This window comes from Diaphorina citri, unplaced genomic scaffold (genome assembly GCF_000475195.1).
Source record: "Diaphorina citri unplaced genomic scaffold, Diaci psyllid genome assembly version 1.1 scaffold2269, whole genome shotgun sequence".
Classification (NCBI taxonomy): domain Eukaryota; kingdom Metazoa; phylum Arthropoda; class Insecta; order Hemiptera; family Psyllidae; genus Diaphorina; species Diaphorina citri.
In genome coordinates this window covers 14,032-21,740 of record NW_007379694.1, presented here as the reverse complement: position 1 = coordinate 21,740, position 7,709 = coordinate 14,032, and the positions used below count along the sequence as shown (strand labels likewise).

The following is a 7,709-nucleotide window of genomic DNA, read 5'->3' as shown; positions in this document are numbered from 1 at the left end:
TCTCTCTCTCTCTCTCTCTCTCTCTCTCTCTCTCTCTCTCTCTCTCTCTCTCTCTCTCTCTCTCTCTCTCTCTCGTGGACGAATTCGGCGATAGGGCTTAACATATTCACTAAGTATGTTCTTATCCCATGTCCATCCATGTATGTTATTGTCCTTTTGTTGATATACCTACATATTTGGTATTGGGTATTATCAGGATTTTGTGCCTCGGATTTCCTTCTGTCTACTATGGCTAGTTTGGCTAGTCCAATTGTTACGCTTCAAGTGGGCAAATTGTCCATGACATTACAGAGCAGATGGGTGCTATTTCCTATTGTGTCTCCTCCAAGTCTTCAATATGTTGTGCATTAGGTGTTTTAATGGTCTGAATGTGAAAGGCCCAACTAATACATGTGTAGTTGTGTAGTGAGTTTACTCTGTGTACTTTTGCTATGATTGTTTCTTCTGACAGTACTTATAGCTTCAAGTTTAATTAGTAGGGATTGAGAGGTTGTCATGCTTTTTGCAAGAATGGTTTTACTAGTATTTCATTAGTTCGAATTTTATGCTTACTTTATGTACGAGCAGCTTCAAAAGAACGAATAATTACAGCGTAGGTACTTCGAATTTTTCACATGGTTGAACTGAAAAAAAGAAGAAGAAAAAACTGACATTTCAGACCAAAGTCCAAGACAAAACAATAGATCCACTGAGCCACACTAAATCCAAATCAGATTCATCAAATCCCCAATATCCGATATGACAGGTTTATCTACAGCTCTCAAAAAAGATGTACGAGGAGCTATAAAAGATGCACTCGCAACTCCCAAAGGTTTTACCCACAATAGAATCAAAGTAAAGTATCACAAAGCTGCTTTTCTTCTCAAGTGAAAAAGTGTGAAAAGAAATGGAGGAATGAAAACATGGGATGGAAAAGAGGAGAAAGAGGACAGAAAAAGAGATGGATTAAGGAAGGGGAATAGAGGAAAGAGGAGATGAAGAAAACAAGGAATGGAGGATAGAAAAGTAGAATTGAAGAAGAAGAGCATAATAGGAAAAAGGGAACAGGGAAGTTGATTCAAATAAAAATGATGCGGGAAGAAAAGTAAATGAAACAGAAAAGAATGAGACAACAAGAGATCAAAATGAAAAGGAAATAACAATTGATGATGGTACTGAAATAAATAAGGGAAATGCCGAAAAAATATTCAAGATATTGAAAGAAATCGAGAAAAAAGTGCAAACAAACACAGAAGAAATCTCGAAAATAAAAGGAGATGGCAATAAGAAAAAGACACTTGAAAGAAATCGAGAAAAAAGTGCAAACAAACACAGAAGAAATCTCGAAAATAAAAGGAGATGGCAATAAGAAAAAGACACTTGAAAAAAACAACAGAAAACAAAGGATATAATGGGAAGAAGAAAATGATCAACCTTATAGGAGATAGTCATATGAGATACATGAAAGAAAAACTTGAAAAAGAAATAAACACTCAAGAATGGAACATAGAAGAGAATTTCAAACCTGGCTACACATACGAAAATATAGTGAAAGAATTATTACCGCAGAACGTTAGTGACGAAGACATTTTAGTAATATCAGCAGGAACAAATGACATATACAAAACAGAATGGACAAGAATTAAAAATTGTATAGATTTACTTGGAGAAAAGAAGTGTAAAATAATACTAGTCCTTATTCCACCGCAAAATAATTACACAAATGAAAACATCATAAAACTGAATACATTAATAAAACATCATACCAGAAAATATAATCAAATCACTCTAGTAAATCCTCATAAATTCATACAGGGCTGGCATATGGCCGTTGACGGTATACACCTGGGACGAAGAGGAAAGATATATCTGGGTAATCCTCATAAATTCATACAGGGCTGGCATATGGCCGTTGACGGTATACACCTGGGACGAAGAGGAAAGATATATCTGGGTAAAAAAAATAGCAGAACACATTAATAATGATCAAAATAAAACAGAAGAAATAAACAATTATGAAAACCAAAGCTCCAAATTGGAAGAAATTCAGATAATGAGAAATGGAAGAAGAGAAAAGAGAACAAATCAAGTAAGAAGAGAAAGTAGAAGGGGGAAAATAGAGATGAAGGGAGATGTGCGAAGAAAGAAAAAAGAGATGGAAGACGAAGAAGAAGAAACAGAAGAAGAAGAAGAGAATTAACGGAAGAGAAAGAAAGAATGGATAAGGATGTCAGGAGGATAAAGATACTTAAGGTGATAAAAGTATACTTGGAAAATACATAGGTACGAGTATGTACCTAAGTTTATCATCAGTATACGGGATGATTTGAAAGAAACCTGCGTGGACAAATTTTCTTGAAGATCATTTGGCAACTTTATTGGTTACACAAGCCACCATTTGTACCTCTATATTAGTTGTCACTTTTCCAAGGATCGTATACAATTCTAAAGTTTGATGGGGGTGTCGGGTTTGATTTTTAAAGGTTCTATAGATTTATCAAATTCCGTGGTTTGGCCCAATATCCCATTTTGCCTTTAGATACTCTTTCGTGATAAGTTGGTAGTGGACTAGAAATTCCCCACCCTCGCCCTTTGACGTCTTGAAACTGTTTGTTTCTCTATCTCTTCAGTATTCCTCTAATTTGTTTGTCTAGGTATATTCCTTCTTGCAGAAATGGTATTTCAATAGAAGAAGAGTTCTGGAGATGTCTCGGAAAACTTTAAATGCTAATCTATTCCAAGCTGTTATTCTATTCCAGTTTTTCATCTGGAACACCCCGTATTTTCCTTTATCTCATTGTATTTATTATTCATTTCTTTTATATGGTCCAAATAAAGGTCCATGCCAAATTTGGTGCTTTCCTGACGAAATGCAGCTTTTTTGACGTTAGGCCACCGACTATATAAATATGTGAGCAAAGCTATTCATTGTGGAATAGATATACTTAGAGGAATAGTAGGTACATATAGATAGTAGCTACCTATACCTTATGCTTATGCCGGTGCCAGCCATTCATGCTTAGACCGTATGACAGACTTAGGAACGTGTGTTGCGTAAAAGGCATGACACCTAGGTCTGTCAGGCGGTCTGACTGACCCAGCATGACACCTAGGTCTGTCAGGCGGTCTGGCTGATCCAGCATGACACCTAGGTCTGTCAGGCGGTCTGACTGACCCAGCATGACACCTAGGTCTGTCAGGCGGTCTGACTGACCCAGCATGACACCTGGGTCTGTCAGGCGGTCTGACTGACCCAGCATGACACCTAGGTTTCTATAGCTTTTTCCGCCACACAGACCGCGTTCTGTCAGACGGTCTGTTCGTGAGTAGCCGGCATTATCTATAGATTCTAGAGTCTAAAGATAAATTTTAAACAACATCGTCTAGAACTCTAGATCTCTGGAAGAAGTCTAATGGTATATGTACCTAGGATTCTAAGTCTAATGCTATACTTTACCTCTATTTTATTACCACGTAGCACACGAAATGAAAATCACCAGTAACAACAATTGATAGCTACTCGCATATTGTTTAACAAAAGTTGACCACTCCAGAACTGTTTAATGATTTATTATTGGGTGCACTCAGGGACTTGGGTTAGAACCCCCCGTTATAGATCATCAAAAGTGACACATCCTCGTTCCCCAAATGCTTATAATTTGGAGGAGGAAGAGGAAGAAGAGGAGGAAAGGGAGGAGGAGAAGAAGAAAGGAAGAGGGGGAGGAGGAGAAGAAGAAAGGAGGAGGGGGAGGAAAAGTAGAAGAAGAAGGCCTGACTACAATACATGGAAAGATGATCTTGTACCTAATATCGTTGTGGGTATTGTAAGGTGGAAGGTACAAAGTAAGTTACACCTACGAGTTCGTACGAAATTCGTACATAGGTTATTTGCAATGTACTTACTAAGGTTGTAAGTTGTAAGTTACTAAGGAAGGTCTGATTCTAGTAAGTTACTAACGTCTGATTATATACGATGTTAAGTTGAGTTATAATTTTATTGTAAGGTGTTAAGGTTATGAAGTACTTTAATACCTACTTGAGGTCTCATACTCTGTGATCTGATTTTTAATGAACATGAGAAAGTGAAAGATATTGTGTAGGTATAACTGTAGATATCTCTGGTGATGTGTGCTTTTATGTGTAGCTGTAGGTATCTCTGCTCTAATAATGTGTGCTTGTTTCAAATCTTATTGAGCTCAAGAGTAGGCTTGCCAAATATCCAAAATGTCGATTCGGGACGCGAATCCGCGAACATAATTGCCAAATCCGCAAACATAATCGCAAAATCCGCGAACAAAATCGCCAAATCCGCGAACATAATCGCGAAATCCGCGAACATAATCGCGAAACCCGCGAACATAATCGCCAAATCCGCGAACATGATCGCGAAATCACATAGGTACGATATGTACATAGGTAGATTAGGTGATTACCTATTATTAAATACAGATAAACAAAATACAGTCGAACCTGGATAAACGAGAATCCAAGGGACCAGCTCATTTTTTCGTTTAAGGCGGTTTAATACAACATTTTCTCGTTTATAAAGGTTTAGCAAAGTGGAAGAGCAAACTGATGAAAGCATGACAAATTTAAACAAGTTAAGAACAAATTCTGATTTATAGAGCTACCTAATTTTGAAGTTAAAAAACGCGTCCCGAATTTTTTCTGGGACAAAAACGGAAATTTGGGACAAAACGCCCCAAAATGAAAAACTGAACGGGACGCCGGGACACCCCCTGAAATTCGGGACTGTCCCGGCCAATTCGGGACGTTTGGCAAGCCTACTCAAGAGTATAATGTTTCCATTGACAACAATATTATGGTAATAAATATTGAAATACATAATATACCTACTTATAAGTTGTTATAATATTTTAGTAGGTACGTACATTAGAGGAAGGTTACCTAGGTATGGGGACCACCTCGCGTCAACTTATCTTGTGTGACAACTGACAACCCCTTTCTGAAAATCCGGCAGAGCCACAGAATCGACTCTGGGGACTTGGGGAGGTTCTTTTATCTTTCTCTGCTAGGCATCTTGGAAGTTTACTAGAAAATAAATTGAACTTTTCCCATGCTTTCTACAATAGTCTCAATCTCCTTTCCTTCCTCTCTCTGTTGTACATCATTTATTCCATATCCTCTGCTTAGCTCTACTACTATAAGTTTCAGTATACTTTCTAATTGTTTCCCGTGTTTAGATCCATCATTACCATCCCGTATTATCTTAGGTACATCCACAGTACTTGGTTTGTTTACACCTACGAGTTTCTCACCTACATTATGGGAAATGAGAATACAGGGTGTATCAAAGTGTAATCCTACACCCTGGGTTAAAAATAAAAGTAATATGGAACTTTTTGATATTGAGTCTGTGAACTATTACCCTTTCAACTAAGTTAGCTTAGGGTTGGAACTATTAAAGCTAGGTCATCCTTCTCATTAGCCTCTTCTCAAATTAATATAGTTAGCTAGGTTGTAACAAGAGGTATTTTATTTAATCCTGTCATAATCATATCTACATAATGTACACTGTATTCTGGTCAAGATGTTCCTTATAACATTGTATGTACTTGATACCTATAGCTTGGTACATTCTGAACTGATGAGAATTCTAGCTATGTTAGCACAGGTGGCTAAGAAAGAAAACATTAGGATGAGAACTATGTTTAATAAGAAAACATGTTAGGGAAACCACTTCCGTCCGGAAGATTTTTTTTTTTTCCTTTTTTTTCTGCTAAAAGGTTTGGCAGAGGGAACTGTAACAACGGAGGCCTGGACAGGATAGAAAGCCAGCCGTTCCGAGAACGAACCTTGTCTATGGATTAAAGTTCGCCCTGGGCGAGAATCGGGCTTCTTAGCGCTTACAAGGAAGGCGCGCTACCTTCCAAGATGAACTAACTAGGCTGGCAGATCGTTTGACCTAAATTTAGCTTGAAAGAAGTCCAAAATCTGGCAAAAATAAACACATTGAATATGGAAGAAGATCCTCTACCTTCATACTCATAATGAGCGAACTGTGGGAAACTGAACAATAGTGAACGAACTACTTCACCACTACTCTACTAATACACAGTTTATACTCATCCTTACAAATATAACTTGATAGCAGGTACTTACTCTCGTTTTCTGTGGAAGTGTGGAAGATAAGTTCTTAGGTTTAGCCGCATAAAGTAGCTGTAGGTGGTTGTCTTAGATCACAAGACTTTTTCTAAGAGGCTAACCGGTCAAGTTCATAGCCACAAGACCAAAGGTCGGTCTCCCAGTCTCAGAAATTAATGCCAAGTGACCACTCTCTTATCCGCAACCACGACCATTCAGGTCATCCCAGGGCAGGATCCCAGGATCTGAGCAATCGCGTGCTGCTGGCTTTTCCCATACAGTAGCAGTAGAGTGTAGATAGATCTTTCTACAATAGTTTTGTGTTTAGTTTTGCGAGACATCTCCAGAACTTTTCTTCATCTCCTTTTGCTTCCAAGTCTGTCGCTTAGCAGAAGAGCACTGCAATTTCATTTTCTGCAGTTTCTGCATCTTTGTTTAAGCGGCATTAAGTCTGACCGACCATAAATTCTATGTCTCATGCTGAACTTCAGAATTCTTTAATGAAAATTTCAGTGTACTTTTTGCAGTTTGGTCCGAAGGATTCTCTTCTGGCATATTATGATACAACTCAGTCTTTGGTCCCCCAGGGCCCCTCTAGGCCCCGGGCTGGATTTCAAATTTTTGAGAAAGCCACGTGCAATAGTTCGTTTTTTTTTACCTTTTATTAGATAAATAAGTAGATAGAGATAGCAACCTAACTTTATCTTATTTTCCCTCCTGTTATTTCTCGTGACGACAAAGGTAGCTACTTTTCTCTCTTTTTTCTCCATCTCTCTCTCTCTCTCTCTCTCTCTTTTCTTTCTTTCTTTCTCTCTAACTTTGTTTAGTTTTCAATACTAGGCATCACTTGAATAATAAAATACGAGAGAGAGAGAGAGAGGAGGAGGAGGGGGAAAGAAAGAGGAGAGGTAGAGAAAAGAAGAGAAAAAAAAATTGCCTTTCAATTGATTCCTTCTGTTTTTTATTGGGTAAATACTCTAGTTCCTTTTTTATGAAGTTTTCTTTTTTACTTTTTGGTATGCTTGTGCTTTAACTTGTCTAAATTTTTATTGTTTTATCGTTTTATGTTGTGTACAATGTAGGTAGGTACTTGCGAAGTACTTTGTTGGACCTTGAACCCTATTTTCTTTTGTCATCTTGTATGATTTTTACAAGTACAACACTATTGTTACCATTCGTTTGACAATTTTCTCGGTCTATTCATCTAGTGTGGGAACTGACCCTTGTCTGAGTGTGTTGTGCTTGTCTACATCTAATATGTCTAATCCATCACCCATCTTGTTATTATTGTCTACATGTACTCGTATGTGTCTAATCCATCTACCATGAGTATGTTACCTTTGTCTGCTTCTATGTCTAATCCATCCAATTCTTCTCCTTAATATGTTTATATTGTTTCCACATGTGTTATTGATATCTATTTTCATATTATGGATTTCATGCCTCATCCATTTTTCCATTCGGATAATGTGTACGACTATCTGTTGGGATCAATCGCCAAATCACTCAATAACAGACCGCGGAGTGGTCATTTTTTCCATTTTTTTCTTTTATTTTCTTTTTGTGTGTGTTTTTTTCCTCTCTCTCTCTCTCTCTCTCTCTCTCTCTCTCTCTCTCTCTCTCTC

At 37.7% G+C, this 7,709-nt stretch overlaps 1 long non-coding RNA gene across 1 annotated transcript in view; it reads left to right on the top strand.

Annotated features, from left to right (window-relative positions):
• The window catches only part of LOC113471302, a 17,227-nt gene that overhangs the window by 1,059 nt on the left and 8,459 nt on the right, over window positions 1-7,709 (top strand). The gene's annotated exons all lie outside the window — the stretch shown is intronic.